General features: G+C 38.5%; 2 long non-coding RNA genes across 2 annotated transcripts in view; one reads left to right on the top strand and one right to left on the bottom strand.

Annotated features, from left to right (window-relative positions):
- Positions 1–6,841, bottom strand: part of LOC121732414 — an 18,374-nt gene extending 11,533 nt beyond the window's left edge. Inside the window, exons 1-2 of the long non-coding RNA XR_006036368.1 lie at positions 6,792–6,841; positions 2,298–2,307 (exon numbers count right to left, since the gene is read on the bottom strand). This is a non-coding gene — a long non-coding RNA (uncharacterized LOC121732414). The remainder of the gene's footprint in view (positions 1–2,297; positions 2,308–6,791) is intronic.
- Positions 6,707–17,602, top strand: LOC121732415. The gene is made up of 3 exons (XR_006036369.1): positions 6,707–6,741; positions 7,293–7,414; positions 17,593–17,602. It is a non-coding gene; the product is annotated as an uncharacterized LOC121732415 (long non-coding RNA).

The following is a 17,602-nucleotide window of genomic DNA, read 5'->3' as shown; positions in this document are numbered from 1 at the left end:
CACGTACCACAACCACACGACAACCACAACCACGGCCACACCATGTGGTCGGGCGTATATTTGGTATTGTAAATGAACTGGACCATTCACACGTACCACATTTTGCAGTCGTTGTCGACCACTTGTCAGATACCGACCACATCGCAACTACAAAAAGCTGCAGCGACACCATTCACACGTAACCACAGCTCGACGACATTTTGTCGTTGCGATGTCGTGTGGTTGTGGTGCGTGTGGGTTGGCCCTTAGTCGCTAGAATGCCGTATGCGCTTGGGCAACCATACGGACATTCAAAACCTTGTTCCAGGCACTACAGTATTTGAAGAGTGGTTCGCTCTGAAAATGCTGTATAAAGCATCCACAATGGATGCAAAGGCCTTGTTTTTAGATTCCAATTTTAAAAGTACTATGTTTGAAGACCAAGGCAGCATTTATTATATTTTCCTCTACTATTATATTATTCTCGATAAAGACCCGTCGTGAGTAAACAATTGTAGACTTGAGTCGATGCACTGGGTAACTAACATTACAACCTAAGAGCAATTACTCATTTTTAGGGTTCCGTACCCAAAGGGTAAAAACGGGACCCTATAGGTTCGCGCATACTTTGTCGGCGCGTGCCGGGGCATGCCGGGGCGGGTCGGCGCGCAATGCATTGACGGATTTTGAGCCGAGGCTTGCCGGGCCGCATCGCATCACATCCCCGCGCCGCTTGCACACTGTTGAAACAAACAAAACCTTGTAATTCACCTCCATCATCTGGCTAATAATATATAAATAAAATGTATAGCTGGACATAAAATCCACATTTTTTAATTCAAACCATTTTTCTACTTTACTTACTTACCCGCTTTATCCACGCGTGTCTACAATTTCTATATTCCGGCTCCACTTTATGACGTCATAAAACAAGTTCTGTTTCCTACAAGACGTCGTCGGTTGGGAGCCATCAAAAGAGTCAAAGACTTTCCAATGTTCAAAGGAAACTGCGGAAAACTCAAAACTTGCCAATTAATTATCAAATAATTTTTCCCTCCCCGGCAAAGGTTGTTTTGCCACATTCGTTGTTGCTGTTATTGCAGGTTTTATAAAAATAAACCTTGCTCTAGAATAAATGCGAAAGTGCGTCTGTCCGTCTGTTTCCTTTTGTCAGTTATATCGCTGAACAGATTTTAATGTTTTTTTTATAGATACGCTTCGAGGCCCGAACAAGGACACAGGATCATTTTTATCCTGGGAATGGATACTGTTTCTACGTGATAAACAAATTTTGTCAAAACGCGTGTAGTTGTAGGAGTTATTTAGAGCAGCCCTTCCCAAAGTGGGCGATAACGCCCCCTTGTGGGCGCTGAAGTTTTAAGGTGGGACCCAGAAAAAAATGGGGGCGTTGTGTAGAGGCATTAGGGGTGATTTGTAATTTCAAGATGGAGGCCCTAAAACATTTTTTTTTCTCAAAGTGGGCAGTAGACAAAATAAGTTTGGTAAAGCCTTGATTACCTAGCCTTTTTTTACATGAGGAAATGCTTTACGCAACCCCGGCATTGGTGATATCGGCCGGAGTATGTGGGACTCCTGTAGTCTACCCACTAAAACCCCATGGTGCTCCACTCCTCGCTTAAGACAGAGTTGCGGTTACGATAGAACCTACCGCGGCTCTACCAGTGTTGACCTAGCCTATAATAGACGACCTCTGTGGCTCAGTGGTTGGGCGTGTTGTCAGCGCTCATGCCCCGGGGTCGCGGGTTCGAATACCACCGACGGAACACAAAGTTTTCAATGTTCCTGGGTTCCTGTATATTAAATATGTGTATTATTAAAATCCTAAAAATATGTATAGTATAAAAAGTATTAAATACATTTCCGTTGTCTGGTACCCGTAACACAAGTCCTTCAGGTACTTACCACGGGGTCAGACTGACGTGGTGTGGAGCATTTAGAGATATTTAAAAAAAACCTACCTTGCAAATAAACTCACAAAAAGAAAAGTTGGTCTAGATTCTAGGCCAACGTACCGTCTTTTCCAACGGAAAAGACGGTACCCGGTCGGTCTGGTACCCGTTATACAAGTCCTTGGTTTCACGGGGTCAGACTGACGTGGTGTGAAACGTCCATAGATATTATTATTATTTCTGCGAGTAATAATCCCACTTGGCTAGATTATTGTTTACATAAGTCATATTGCAAAAAATATTGAGGAAAAATATCGGGTTCAATAATAAATCAGTATTCCTGAATATTGGCGCGTTGCCAGGACCGAATGAGAACACCGTGAGCCGATGCTAATGTATACACTATACAGTTGTTACACTTCTATTGCTATTTATGTAAACTATCAATAAGAGGAAAGACTTGTTTTTTACTCCGAGATCACTGGACCGATTTCAGTGTGACACAGATTATATTATGTATACTCCTCCTCCTTTAGTCGTGTTCCTCATGTCTGAGGGTCGTAATCTACCCCTTCTATGATCTTCCTTCTTATAATGTGATATCAACTTTTCCTATCTTCGGCCATTATGTGTATATCCTAATATACACATAATGGCCGAAGATAGGAAAAGCTGGCGTCACAACGCCAGCTTTTCCTATCTTCGGCCATTATCATCATAAGGAAGATCATAGAAGGGAAAGTCATTACCCTCAGATGACGAATTTCTCGTTTTTGTCAGACTATGGTTCCTGGAAACAGCTAGCAGACACGCTGTCTCAAGCTGTCTCTATTTTGCTTCCGGTCCTTGCGTTGAGAAGAGTCAAAAGAATCACCTATACATGATTTGAAATGCTTACCAGCTACTAAGGTAGGTTCAACCATTGTTATTTTTCAACCTAAACATCTTTTGCATACAGAAGTTGCTTCACAACTTATAATATAGTTAGAGATATAATATAATGAGATTTTTTAAGAGTCTTTTACGGCTTAAAAATTCAGAGGCAAATTGAATATGATTATTATCGGTCCACAATTATGTTTGTTAAACGCAAACACGAAAATACCTTTTATCCGTTAAAACCAATCAAAATGTACAAACATGTCGGGAAAATTACGTGCAAATATCAAAAATAAATTACCGCCGACTAATTACGGGTTGAAAAGAAAAAACCTTTGAAATTGGATCCTGAATTTCGACTTTTTCCATACAAACCTGTGAATGCCTTTCCCACAATGTCGGCATATTGTTGGCGAAGTCAAATGAAAGCAAGGGTTCTGTACAAAGGGGAATTCTATTGGCTTGTCAAAAAAAGGATGCTTTTGGAAATTATAAAAGCATGTATTTCAAGTTTTAAGTCTGGTAATATTACGCTAAAAATATTTTGTTGGCAAAAACAACGGGTTGTTCTACGGGAGTGTTGTAGAACTGACAAGGAAACAAGGCACACACTCGTATTATCACTGAGCGGTATAAAGAGGATTTCTACTTCCTCTGCTAGGCAGCACCAGTTTTCAAAAAAGTCAAATCAGAAAGAAAAACAATGTTAAAAATAAAAATGTTCTAAACTTAAAAAGAATCAACGCGCGAACGACTTCCAGTCTGTGGTAGTAAGTTTTCAGTTTTTAACGAAAAATACTTGACTAGGTTAATGATTACGTTTTAATCAGTTCTACAGTCATATTTCAATAGCAAATCTTGAACGTGACAACCCTTAAAATCGCCTTAAAAACGCCTCATTATTAAGGCGAGGTACGAACGAAATTCATGACGTCACTAAGAACTTTAATCCCGTTTAAACGGTTGCATGCAGACGTTTCGGTCGGACATAATTCGGTAGGGGTCATTTAGGCCCTAATTCGTGATTCCGGCCTTCGCAGGGTTCGACCGCATGATAAATCTGTTTGGGCCCCGCTCGGCCCCTGTTTGGGCCCCTGTTTCGTTATAATTAATTATTCCTTGTACATCTGCCGCTAAGTAACACAAAAAGCCTTAAGCGAGTGCCGAATGAGTAATTATTTACTTGGTTATGAGCATCAGCTTGTGTTGAGCCGTACAGCTGTACTATACTCCACTCGGGCTAACTTGTCGCTAGCGGTCATTGACTCCCTGTCAAAAACTTGTCATTTTCCATATAAACCGTGATTGCCAATGAAGTGTCAGATAATGTTTATCGTATTATCAATTCTAAAATGTGTTGTTTATTTATCTGTTACCTATTTACAGCTTAATGCGGATAGGCATAGAGTGCCGGAAAAGAACATAGCGTAGTTTCTTAATTAATTAGTGTGGTTAAAACGCGATATGATCAAATGAAAACTAAAATCAACCAAGTTACATTCCAGTGCCCGTTTACTTCATTCCAGTAGCATTTCAGCGCTGGATTGGATTACTGGATTAAAATATTGAAAACCGGCCATAAAGATAACAATTTTTATTTTTGGATAAGTAACGGAGCAGAACTTATTCAACAGTAAAAACTTAAAGAGGTAACAGCCAGATAATAATAATAATATTTATGGACGCTTCACACCACGTCAGTCTGACCCCGAGGTAACTACCGGAAGAACTTGTGTTACGGGTACCAGACAACGAAAATATATTTAATATTTTTATATTACTACACATGTGTATAAGATTTTTATTATACGATACACATATTTAATACATATCCATGACCCAGGAACTTTGAAAACTGTTTGCTCCTTCGGCGGGATTCGACCCCGCGACCCCCACCTGAGCTACCAACAGTCCACCAACTGAGCCACAGAGGTCGTCAGAGCCCTTTTAGATGCCATAGAGATAACAATTTTTATTTTCGGATAAGTAACGGAACAGAACCTATTCAACAGTAAAAACTTAAAGAGGTAACAGACATACTAGTATAGAATTCAATAGAAAGTCTTATTACAAAAATCCAGGAATCAAGTCTACCCACGATTCTTTTATAAAAATAGACACGAACCTCTCAAATTGAAACTATAAGAACCTCTTCCTTGCAATACGTAGGCGTCTCAATCTAGCTCGAATGCTCAATTTATCAATACAGCCTGCGCAAAGATTATCATGTAGAGACACCACTCGAAACGAATTGGAATTTAAAATGCCAATCGAATTGCTGCTGCGAAATGCTCAGAAAAGACGATTTTGTGTAGGTAAATGTTGAAAATAGGTAAAAATTTTTTGTTAATCGAGAATGTTTCTCATTGAAAATCTTTAAAATACTTCGTTTTATGGTATATGAGTAATAGAAGCATTGCTTACTAAGCAACTCAATTCTGTACTTATATTTATAAACAAAAAGTGCAATGGCGTACAAAGAGACTATAATTATTATAATTAGAAGCGTCCATAGATATTATATTATTATTATTATTGTATAGTGCAAGTTGTGTGACAAAACAATAATATTATGTATGTGGAATAAAGTCCGCTGCACCAAAGGAAGATCTTTCGACTGAGCGAGGTGTTAATTGTTATATTCGGTCAGACAAACCCATGCGAATGATTTCAGCTGTGGTATATAATACTACTAGATGATGCCCGCAACTTCGTTGCGCCAAAATTCGTTTATCGCGCGGGAACCGTACCTTTTTCCGGAATAAAAACTATCCTATTTCCTTTCTCGGGACTCAAAATATCTCCATGCCAAATTTCAGCAAAATCGGTTCAGCGGTTCGCGCGTGAAGAGGTAACAGACAGACAGACAGACAGACAGACACACTTTCGCATTTATAATATTAGTATGGAAGTATGGATGGATGGCGACGTACTTAGAAAACTTTTAAAGCGCGATGCAGGCCTGGGGCCCTAGACAAAGTATCTTTCGTAAAAAACGATGACGAAATTCGTTATGAAAATGTATGGAATTTGACATTTGTCTTCGCAAACGAAATATGATATTTCGTAGCGATAGCGAGCATAGCGAGCATATTATGTCAAATTGCATACATTTTGATAACGAATTACGTCATCGTTTTTAACGAAAGATACTTTGTCTAAGGGGGCTGTGGAGTTTTATGCAGTACAAATAGCACATGTTTAATATTGCAAATTTTTTCTTACGCACTGCTACACTAGATTTTATTTTCCATTGATCTTACCAAAAAAAGTTGTATTTAATGATTAGGTAGATATCAAACAAAAGAAAAGTCGTAAGATATATCAAAAGGAAAAGTTAGAAACTTTGAGATGTCCTTGTTGATAATACGTCTTTGTTGTTTTTGTTGTTGATATAATTAGGTTATTTACATTATAACTATCCTTATTGTTCCTATATATTGAGTCTTCTTATTTTCCGTATATTTGTAAATATGATAAACACAAAAAGCTGTGTATCCTATGCCCTTAAAGGCATAACAATATTCTAGATGTTGCATAACACGAAAAAAAAATTTAAATTTCGATATTTGCTGCCTTACACTTATGTAGGAACTGTTTAGTAACATAGTATTGGCTTATCAAAGCAAAAAGCCTACCTACTTTATAATTGTAGAGCCGTTTTAAAATTTACACAAAATATAGTGCAACTAGAAACTCGTATCAGTATTTTTAGAGCTTGAGTGTTAGAGCGCTTTTCCTGCCAAGCATGGCATCGCCCGCGCGCGGGCCTTAGCCTGTAGCCAAGACGGACAAAATTGACCGCATCCTACCTACATTACTCCTCCTATATACATTTCAAAGATATTTTTTCTGTCATGCAGTAAACAGGCGGGCGGCCACGAGCATAAAGGCGCCAACCCACCGCGGCGCACGCTGTGCACGGCCACGCGAACACGTGGACGTGCACGGATTTATTTCTTTGACTACGTGGGTCAACGTTTCCACTGCCTATGTACACGCTTCCGTTTATCCCGTGCATACAGGTCAGTTAACAAGAGCTGGCACGATCAACACATTTAAACATTGTGTTTTTTTTTTTTTCTTTTTTTTTATAATAAAAAATTGTGCTTGTGTAGTGTCATACGCATCATAAAAAGTCTGTCCGTCTCTCTCGCGTGCGGTCTATCTTATGAGCGTGAAGGGGACAGTTATTGTTTTTCTTATACTACTGTTTATAAATACAGCGTGATGTTACAAGTCGGTAACGTGTGATCGGCGCGCGGCCAGGGTTCGGAACCGTACGATAGTTTCGTACACATACGATAATTTTGTGCGTACGTACGATGTACGATAGCATATTATTATCGTACGCAGATTATACAATAATTTTTATTATGATGCAAACATATTATATTTTTAAACATACTGTATAGTGAAGTTGTATAAGTGTGAGCACTGTGAGCGAGCCAGCTTTAGTTAACTGATCTATAGCATGCGTAGCGTGGCCAGCGTTGAGGAACGTGTGCACCATATTCGAGCAAGCTACGTGCGTAGCGTGTCCGTGGGTTGCAGTGGAAACAGTCACATATATTTTCTTACAAAGCGAAGCTTGACGCAAAAGCGTAGCCTCTCCGTGTGCCGCGGTGGAATGGAGCCCTAAAATTGTCACCCGAACGCGGAATACATTCACACGTTGGAGACAACACACACGATAGGAAAAGCGCCTCAGTTTTGCGCCTCTGTTTATTACAAAATGTTCTATGAGAAGAAGGCCGTCCATCTATTTGTGGCCGGCCGGGGTCGGGGAATCACTTACGTAACGTCGGAGATATTGCCCGATGTTAGCTTTCGATCACTGCAATTTTTACTGCAATCATACCTCCAAGCGTATATCTGTTTGTATTAAAAATATTGTCCAGAAAATATTTATTATGGTCTTTGTCTTATCGCACATGTTATGCTATTCTCGTTTCATAGTGACACAAGTTTGTAACCACCGACAAAAAGAGGGGTGTCGTAAGTTTGACGTGTCTGTTTGTGTGTCTATCTGTGGCATCGTAGCATCTAAATGGGTAGGCCGATTTTGATCTCTTTTTTTTATTTTAATTAGAATGTTCTTAGCAACAGTTCATTGTCATCAGCCCGCTCAGTGGTGGGTTTTTTTAAAGTTGTAATTATATTTTTGATGCTCATAAGTTTCCTTGTTACATTTATCACGATACTATGATATGGATCTTTTCCTCGTCACGTGAAACATTCCCTATAAATCAATTTAACCGAAATCTGAATTAACAGAAAAATATCAATAAAATTGTTAATAATGAAACGTAAAACAATAATGTCGAGTAGGTACAGAACATCGAGGTTAACGGACATTCACAGCTCACCTTTATTTTAAAGCAAAAAGGTTCGTTTTCGTAGAAATTTGGTTCACGAAACGGTCTGTACAAATGATCCGTGAAATTGAATGGAAAAAACGGATATTTCCGACAGCGACTGCAGGAAAAACGTCTCGTACTGTTTATTTTAAAGTGACCCAAATTGGAAATAAGGAATCAATAGTGCCAGATAAAATCTATTATAGCAGCTTCCACGACCGCGAATACGGATACGATTTCGAATGCGATCGCCATCACAAATACGAATGCGGAAGCTGAATGTAGATGCGGATACGGATGCGGATGCGAATGTGAATTATTATTTTTTTTATAAAAAAGGGGGCAAACAAGCATACTGGTCTGCTGATGGAAAGTAACTATCGTCGGTTAAATCACTTTATTTAATTATTACTTAAATAAATCGTATTTAAACCCCTCATGTCGTTTTTAAGATTTTAACACACAGGAAAGACAAAAAACACTACCTTGTATTGATACAAGATTAATCTTGACTCCTATGTACCGTATTTATGTGGTCCTAATAACATGAAACAATCGACCAAGTGCGAGTCAGACTCGCTCATTCGAGTTACAGCCAGGCTAGGCTTATTATTCATTTTATTTTGTCTTTAGTATTTGTTGTTATAGCGGCAACAGATATCACAATCTGTGAAAATTTCAGATGTCTACTTTGTCTAGCTATAGCGGTTATTGTGATACAGCCTGGAGACACATAGACGCCAGACATCGAAGTCTCAGTAATAGGGTCCCGTTTTTACTCTTTGGGTGCGGACAACGGAACCCTAAAAGTATAAAAATTCCACCCCGAGCAAGGACAACTCACAAGATACGTGACTCCTTCGTCAATAAAATTTTTCAATCATAGCGCTAAATACGGGCCTGGCGGGGCCGGATTCCGGAGGAAAAATTAAATCCAAATTCCTCGCAGTGGGGAAACGTGGTGGAATTCTTATTAAATATTGAGAAATTCATGGGCGTCTTAATTTGAAAATGTTATAGGTTATGTGAAAGAAAATTGTTTCTTTAAGTGTAAGTGCAAGTTTTTGATCAAAATCAACACTGTTTTTAGATAAAAATCAGGCCAGTTTTTTTTTTATTTCTTAAGAAAATCTTATTTAACCGAATTTTTTTTTCAAACTTTTGAAAAACATTAAGGCTATGTCACTCATGGCATTACATTAATTAGGTGTTTGCCTATTCTCAGACCACACTGTGAAAATTCAATTCATTCCTGATATTCTATAGAATCCATTGACTCGTATACGTTAAATCAAACGTAAGTTTGACGAGCTAAGCAAATAGTATCCGAAATTTCGACATATTATATCGTTCTAGCATTGTCTTAACTAACGGTACTATTGTTAGAAGGTAATTGTATGAGTTCCGTGTTAGTTCAGTATTCCAATTCTACTATGCCATTGCAATATTTAGTACTAGATGTCCCGCGTGGCTTCGTCCGCGTAAATTAGGAATTTTTCAGAAACCGTACATTTTCCCATAAATAATAGCTATGTATACCTCCCTTCACGTGGGATTTCTTCTATATCTGTGCCAAATATTGCTATAAAAATTGTTCCAGTAGCTCGTGAGATAAACCCTTTATAATATTTCCCCCGATTTTCCCACATTTTCCTGAGTTTCTTCGGTCGTATTGGTCTTAGCGTGATAATATATAGCCTATAGCCTAGTTAATAGCCTCGATAAATGAGCTATCTAATACTGAAATAAGTTTATCGGACCTGTAGTTCCTGAGATTAGCGCGTTCAAGCAAACATACTCTTCAGGTTTATATTATTAAGTATATATTTTTTTAAATTATCGCTTGACAAACTCGAGTCTCGATCTAAAAGACTATGAAAAGTACCAATAACAGGGTCATTATAGGCTCATAAGTCATAACCATGGGACGATACATGGTATAATATGGTAGTGATGATGATGATGATGAATGTAATTTGCATAGTAGCATATGCTTTCCGTTTTTCAAATAACGCCGAAACTCCCAAACTTGTATTTATAAAGAATCAGAAGTTCTCTCAGCACCTTCCGAACCACGGTATACCAGGTATACCTCGATGCAAAATCTTACTTGTTGGTAGCATAATATGCTTAGAATACTTGTCACGAAACCGAAGTCACCACATGTTTCGCTATAAATTTCGAGGAGTTCCATCGATTACTTATGGATCCTTCATCAGATCACCACTTTTGTGAATATAATACCAAATTGGGATGATACCCTATAGTAATCGTTGAACAAAACAAAACAAAAAAAACAAACATAACACCTCCCCCATTTTGAAAGTCGGTTAAAATTGTAGCCTATGTGTTATTCTGATGTATAAGCTATATTATTGTAAAGTTTCATTAAAATCCGTTCAGTAGTTTTTGCGTGAAAGAGTAACAAACATCCATACATCCGTACATCCCTACATCCATACATCCAAACAAACTTTCGCCTTTATAATATTAGAAGGATACTAGTCCTTCTAATATTATAAAGGCGAAAGGACTATTATGCTTCGTTAATTATTCAATACAATCTGTTTTCTTTCAAACTACAAAATTCTAAGTGGTATGTCAGTGTAGCATAGAGTTAATACAGAGTGTGGCATAGAGACGTGCTACGTCACTGTACCATAGAGCGAAGTGCTACGTCGGTGTAGCGTAGAGCTACGTGCTACGACGGTGTAGAGTAGAGATACGTGCTACGTCGATGTAGCGTAGAGCTATGTGCTACGACGGTGTAGCACAGAGCTACGTGCTATGTCGGTGTAGCACAGAGCTACGTGCTACGTCGGTGTAGCGTAGAGCTACGTGCTACGACGGTGTAGAGTAGAGATACGTGCTACGTCGATGTAGCGTAGAGCTACGTGCTACGACGGTGTAGCACAGAGCTACGTGCTATGTCGGTGTAGCACAGAGCTACGTGCTACGTCGGTGTAGCACAGAGCTACGTGCTACGTCGGTGTAGCGTAGAGCTACGTGCTACGACGGTGTAGCGTAGAGCTACGTGCTATGTCGGTGTAGCACAGAGCTACGTGCTACGTCGGTGTAGCACAGAGCTACGTGCTACGTCGGTGTAGCGTAGAGGTACGTGCTACGTCGATGTAGCGTAGAGCTTCGTGCTACGTCGGTGTAGCGTAGAGCTAAGTGCTATACGGACATAAAAAAATATTGTCCTGTGCTTAGGACTTACAGTATTTAAATAGTGGTTACTTCGCTCTGAAAATATAAATCATCAACAATAATTCAAAAACCGCTTTGTTCCTTAATCGCTACAGTTCTTTTTCAATCTACAAAATAGAATTCTGAAATGTCAAAATGTCCAACACTTTCAGATTCACAAAACCTCTAAGATTACGTTCTATGATCAACATCACTATTATACTAAATTACATTCCACTCGTCACACATCACATCTCAAAAAATGCTCAAGAAGTTTTTAATTAAAAAAATATATTCAACCATAGGACCTTTTTTGGAAGTCAGTTAAAAAGATTAAAGGCTCTTAACGCTCTCACCACTACTCGTATAATCCAAATATACAGGCTCCTTTTAATTCTTTTTGAACCGAACAAAAAACCTTTGGAGCTCAAATACCGTAAATACGTAAAAGGTACCTTTGTTCAATGTTTACCGTGGCTTACCTTGTGAATGCGTTCATGTGTTTATTCTTAACAAGCGTCTCGCCCCGGCTTTACACGAGTTCAAAACCTTTGAAAAGAATTTTTTTATAATGAATTTGGTAAAGCCCCTATTTGTCTAAAATATACTATATTTTAGACAAATAGAGGGCTTTTCCTGTCATACGGATTACCGCCTTATTCTGGTCCGTAAGCGGGTGATAATATGCTCCTAGCCGCGCCCGCATGACAGGAAAAGTCTATGAAATGATAGGATGCGGGCATGTCTACATGGTGACCAGATTCACGCATGGGCGAAAATCCACTTTCAAGGGCGCGACGGACATAGCATTTTCATGCTAGAAATAACGCATAATGTGGCAAAACAACATCTCTCGGGCCAGCACAAAAATGTTGAATACAGTTAATACTTAACTCAAATGAATATAATTAGTCCTAAATGGAAAATACGGTAGAAAGCGCATATCGTTATCAAATATTTTGAAAGAAATTTAATAGAAAAGTAAACAAAGGCTCTGCGGCCCCATCAGTTGAGTGTAAATATTTGTTAAAGAACAGGACAAGACACGAGCGAAGGGTTAAAAGTTTCAACCGGTGGATTTTGTAGGAACTATTGAATATAAATAAAGCTACGAACACAAATCGTATCATAATATGAAACTGATTTTAGGGTGCGCGTCCACCGGATTGGAATCGGAGCGTACGGAGCGGATGGATTTGTTGCTTTGTATTGATTACTATAGCACTGCGTGCACTGGAACATAATTTTTGCACCTAAAAAATTACAAATGACCATGCTTCGTCCGCACCGTACGCTCCGATTAACTCTACGTAAGTAACCTTCATGCTTAAGATTCTGGGCCTGTTTCACCACTTTATGATAAAGTGGCGAATAGGCTATTCACAACTTTTTTAACAGATTCTGCATACTTGATCTGTCAAGCTAAGCCTATTCGGCACTTATCAGGAAGTGGTGAAACAGGCCCTAAGAGCCTATGCTATCCCACAGCTGCTGGGAAAAGGCGTTCCCTAAAGTTTTAAGACTAAAATAAGCTAAATTAGTTCAGCTATCTCGAGTTATAACGAAACTAACAAAATTGAAAATTCCTTTTTATTTCTATAGAAGATGAGACCAAGTCAAAGTCAAGTCGCATGCACACCAACACCGCGCCAAAGTCTGCCGGACTGAAACGACGTTAGACGATGTGTTAGGTTTATTTTCGTTACGGAATTTCTTGATCTGGTCGCTGCACTTAAGGCTCGCGATAATAGCTTAAAATTGTCAAAAAACGCTTAGCGCTTACATTTAGAACCAAGCACACGTTCAGCATCTCTCATAAAAAGTTGTCCGGATTTTCTCCTGCGACACGCGAAGTTACCGCATTATTTTTACTTACAACTTTTATATCTCAAGGTATTTAGAGCCTCCATGATCGCACTCCATGTCTTTATTACCACATTATTCTTTCCTTTGCATGAGAAATACTTTTATGAGGTTTTTATACAACGAAGATGTTTATCTTACTTAGGTATTTCAGTAGATATCTTTTAAAAAACCAAACAAACTCTGTAAAAACGTTTGAATAAGAGTTTAATTTATTCTTATATAGATGTTTTCCTCCATACATCATACTCCAAATGATGTATGGAGGAAAACAAGTAAATAAATTTGTTTCTCTGTAAAATAAGAGTTTAATCACTAAAAGTAAAATTATAAACAAACTAAATACAACAATAATATAATAATATCATACCTGTAAAATAAGAGAAACGACAATTACGTTTATTGTTATTCCTCCGATAAAATATTAAAATATTTTTAACACAGATCGTTTCTCTTAAAACATTTTTTTCATTATAATAAAATTGTCACCTTACTTCAAAATGAAACAAATCATACTTTCTCTTTGGAACTTATACCAGCCTACTCTATAACAAGAAACACCTAAGAGGTAAACTTACATTTATAATAAAAGTAAGCGTAATTCGTCTAATAAACAAGCTTTTTACATCAAAGTAAGTACATTTTACAAAAATCTCAAGAAGGAGATAGAATAAAGTGTTTTAGAGTTTCCAAGTACGTCACTTGATGTGCATCCCAGTAACTTTCCTTAATGTAGTCACCACAGACTTACACAAAAATATAATTATTATTTGAGCCTCATATTATAGGGGGAAAAGTGTAGCACAGAGCTAAGTTCTACGACGGTTAAGCTTAGAAGCTTAGAGCTATAATAATATGTTACGTCGGTAAAGCGTATAGCTACGCGCTACGTCGGTGTAGCACGGAGCTACGTGCTACGTCGGTGCTGCGTAGAGCTACGCGCTACGTCAGTGTAGCACAGAGCTACGTGCTATGTCGGTGTAGCGTAGATCTACGCGCTACGTCGGTGTAGCACAGAGCTACGTGCTACGTCGGTGTAGCACAGAGCTACGTGCCACGTCGGTGTAGCGTAGAGCTACGTACTACGTCGGAGTAGCACAGAGCTACGTGCTACGTCGATGTAGCACAGAGCTACGTGCTACGTCGGTGCTGCGTAGAGCTACGCGCTACGTCAGTGTAGCACAGAGCTACGTGCTATGTCAGTGTAGCGTAGATCTACGCGCTACGTCGGTGTATCACAGAGCTGCGTGCTACGTCGATGTAGCACAGAGCTACGTGCTACGTCGGTGTAGCACAGAGCTACGTGCTACGTCGATGTAGCACAGAGCTACGTGCTACGTCAGTGTAGCACAGAGCTACGTGCTACGTTGATGTAGCACAAAGCTACGTGCTACGTCGATGTAGCACAGAGCTATGTGCCACGTCAGTGTAGCGTAGAGCTACGTACTACGTCGGTGTAGCACAGAGCTACGTGCTACGTCGATGTAGCACAGAGCTACGTGCTATGTCGGTGTAGCATAGAGCTACGTGCTACGTCGGTGTAGCACAGAGCTACGTGCCTCGTCAGTGTAGCGTAGAGCTACGTACTACGTCGGTGTAGCGTAGAACTACTAAATCTTTTGTTTAGATTTTAGGCAAATGGCTTTGTTAAATTACAGAAATCCATTCAAAGCTGTACAGTTCTGTAAATGATATTCAATTCTCCGATACAAGTGGCGTCTCACCTCCGTCGATATGAATAATTTATCGCATATCTACTGTGATTCGACGTACAGTCGGACACATTAATATGTATGCTGTTAGACGATTGGACATCTCCAATTCACTGATGATATTATGATCAAATCTTATACGAGATATGAGACAATCACAAGATTGTCAATACATCCACAGTATTTTATTTAATGTTTTTCGTTTTAGCGTAAAAACTGGCAAGTATCTGTATAAAATTGATAACGTTTTGGATAATTAGATTTAGTGGTAGTTTCTTTTTTACAGATTTTTGGAAAAGAATAAAAATATAACACAGCTTACAGAATCTGCTGTCTTTATCTAAGAACTGAAAATTAATTATATAAATAAACTAGTAAAGTTGTAACTTTGAAATTATATTAAGAAGAAGAAGAGTCTACAGTTTTAAAATACTTAACCAGAAAACAATGTACACTCGTTAAGAGTTACCTCATGATTTACATTTACTTTCTCTTAAATATTCAAAACATCTTCGCTTCTGCAATTTGGGGGTCATAAATAAGTAAGTTTTATGGTTTACGTCCAGAAGGTTATTTAAATAATAGGCTTAGAGCCATCGAAATACAATACAGCATAGAACGATAACTCTTATACATTTGACCGCTCAAACATGTCTCCAGTTACTGTAATAAAAACTCACTTACTCTGGAATGAACTGTAACCTTGGAATCTATACTTCCGTACTAATTATTATAAGGTCAATGATTTCATAGAAGATGGCACATCTTGGGAGTAGGATGGCTTCTTGCAAGGCTACTTCTACATTATTATATAATGACTTACAATTATTTATGTTGCCATTTTATTTATAATATTAAGTTACAAAATTGTAAACTTTATTTTAAAAAGAACAATTTTTCTCTCACTTTTTTGGTAAAAAGTGGGACCCGTGCGAGTTTCTTACCCCGGTTCTTCTCGCCGGGGTAGTTCCCGAACCGGTGGTACGGGTAGACATTCTGAAAAAATTTGATTCAAATTTACTCAGAAATAAAACATTTTTTATTATTTTATTTATTTTCTCTAAATAGTATAAAACAAAGTCGCTTTCCGCTGTCTGTATGTATGTGTGTATGTATGCTTAGATCTTTAAAACTACTCAACGGATTTTGATGCGGTTTTTTTTAATAGATTGAGTGTTTCAAGAGGAAGGTTTATATGTATAACATATGCATAATATGGTATAGAAACACTGATAATTTTAGAGGTTTCTAATGTTATGTCGTAAATAAATTCATTTTTTTGCGTTTATATTGCAAACGCTGGCTAAACCCTACGAGATAGATCAAAATAATGTACTACAGTATTGTACACCTTAATAAGGTAAACAAAAAAGTCCGCGATGGTATATGTCTATTTCTTAGGGATAACTCACAATAGCCATTTTTGTTCTTTACTTTTTACAAAAAATAATGGCTTATTTACGAAGCGATTTTAACAATTTACAACATTAACCCTTATCCAAATAAACATGTTTGGAAGCTAAGACATTAAATGTAGATTATAATTGTCTTTTACACTATACAATTTCGATCAATACTTTAGAAGTTTTCAAACGTATAAACTTACGCGAATCAAAAAATATGTCGCGCGGCGGCGGCCGAGGGACATAGCGGTTACGGCGGAACCGGCCGGGGGCTCTCATAAGCTTCGGGCTTATGTTATTGTAGTAGATAGTGTATTTCGTCATTGTGTGGTTGTGCAGACGGTAACGCAGAGGAGCAACCACAGCGCTTTCTTTTAGATATTCATTCTGGTTCTGGTTCTTTGGTTTCTGAATTGTCGATAAAAATATATTTGACTTGGTTAGAAAAACGGACTTTTGTTTTTGCTTTGCGATTGGGTTATTTGTTGCTTTGTGGGTATTACTATACGATCATGCCTAGAAGACGTCGTCGTTCGAACATAGGTCGTAGTACAGTGAATTCCAAAAGAGCACGTTCAGCAAGAGATGAAGAATCGTCAACGGAACGTGAGACTCGCCTCAGCCAGAATAGTGATAGAAATCGGATACAGAGAGAAAGAGAATCGTCTGTAGAGCGTGAGGCTCGCCTCAGTCGAAAAAATGATAGAATTCGGATACAGAGAGAAAGAGAATCGTCTGTAGAGCGTGAGGCTCGCCTCAGCCAGAATAGTGATAGAAATCGAATACAGAGAGAAAGAGAATCGTCTGTAGAGCGTGAGGCTCGCCTCAGCCAGAATAGTGCTAGAAATCGAATACAGTGAGAAAGAGAATCATCTGTAGAGCGTGAGGCTCGCCTCAGCCAGGATAGGGATAGGCATCGAATACAGAGAGCAAGAAAATCATCCGCACAGACACATAGCAACACCGAACAAAACGAACAACCAAATAGCCACAGACCCGAGAGAGTGACTAATTCATGGGTAAATAAAGAAAATTCTGCCAATTTTTGCGAAACTTTTATCGTTTACGCAGCACAATAGGAAAAATCACCCGATTTTGAAACATTCTTCATTGGTGCTCCGCTTCTATTGGTCTTAGCGTGATAATATATTATAGGCTACATCCTAATAATATTATAAAGGCGAAAGTTTGTTTGGATATATAGATGTGTGGATGTATGGATGTTTGTTACTCTTTCACGCAAAAACTACTGAACGGATTTTAATGAAACTTTACAATAATATAGCTTATACATCAGAATAACACAT

This window comes from Aricia agestis, chromosome 12 (assembly GCF_905147365.1).
Source record: "Aricia agestis chromosome 12, ilAriAges1.1, whole genome shotgun sequence".
NCBI classification, from domain to species: Eukaryota; Metazoa; Arthropoda; class Insecta; order Lepidoptera; family Lycaenidae; genus Aricia; species Aricia agestis.
This window is presented reverse-complemented; position numbering and strand designations above follow the sequence as displayed.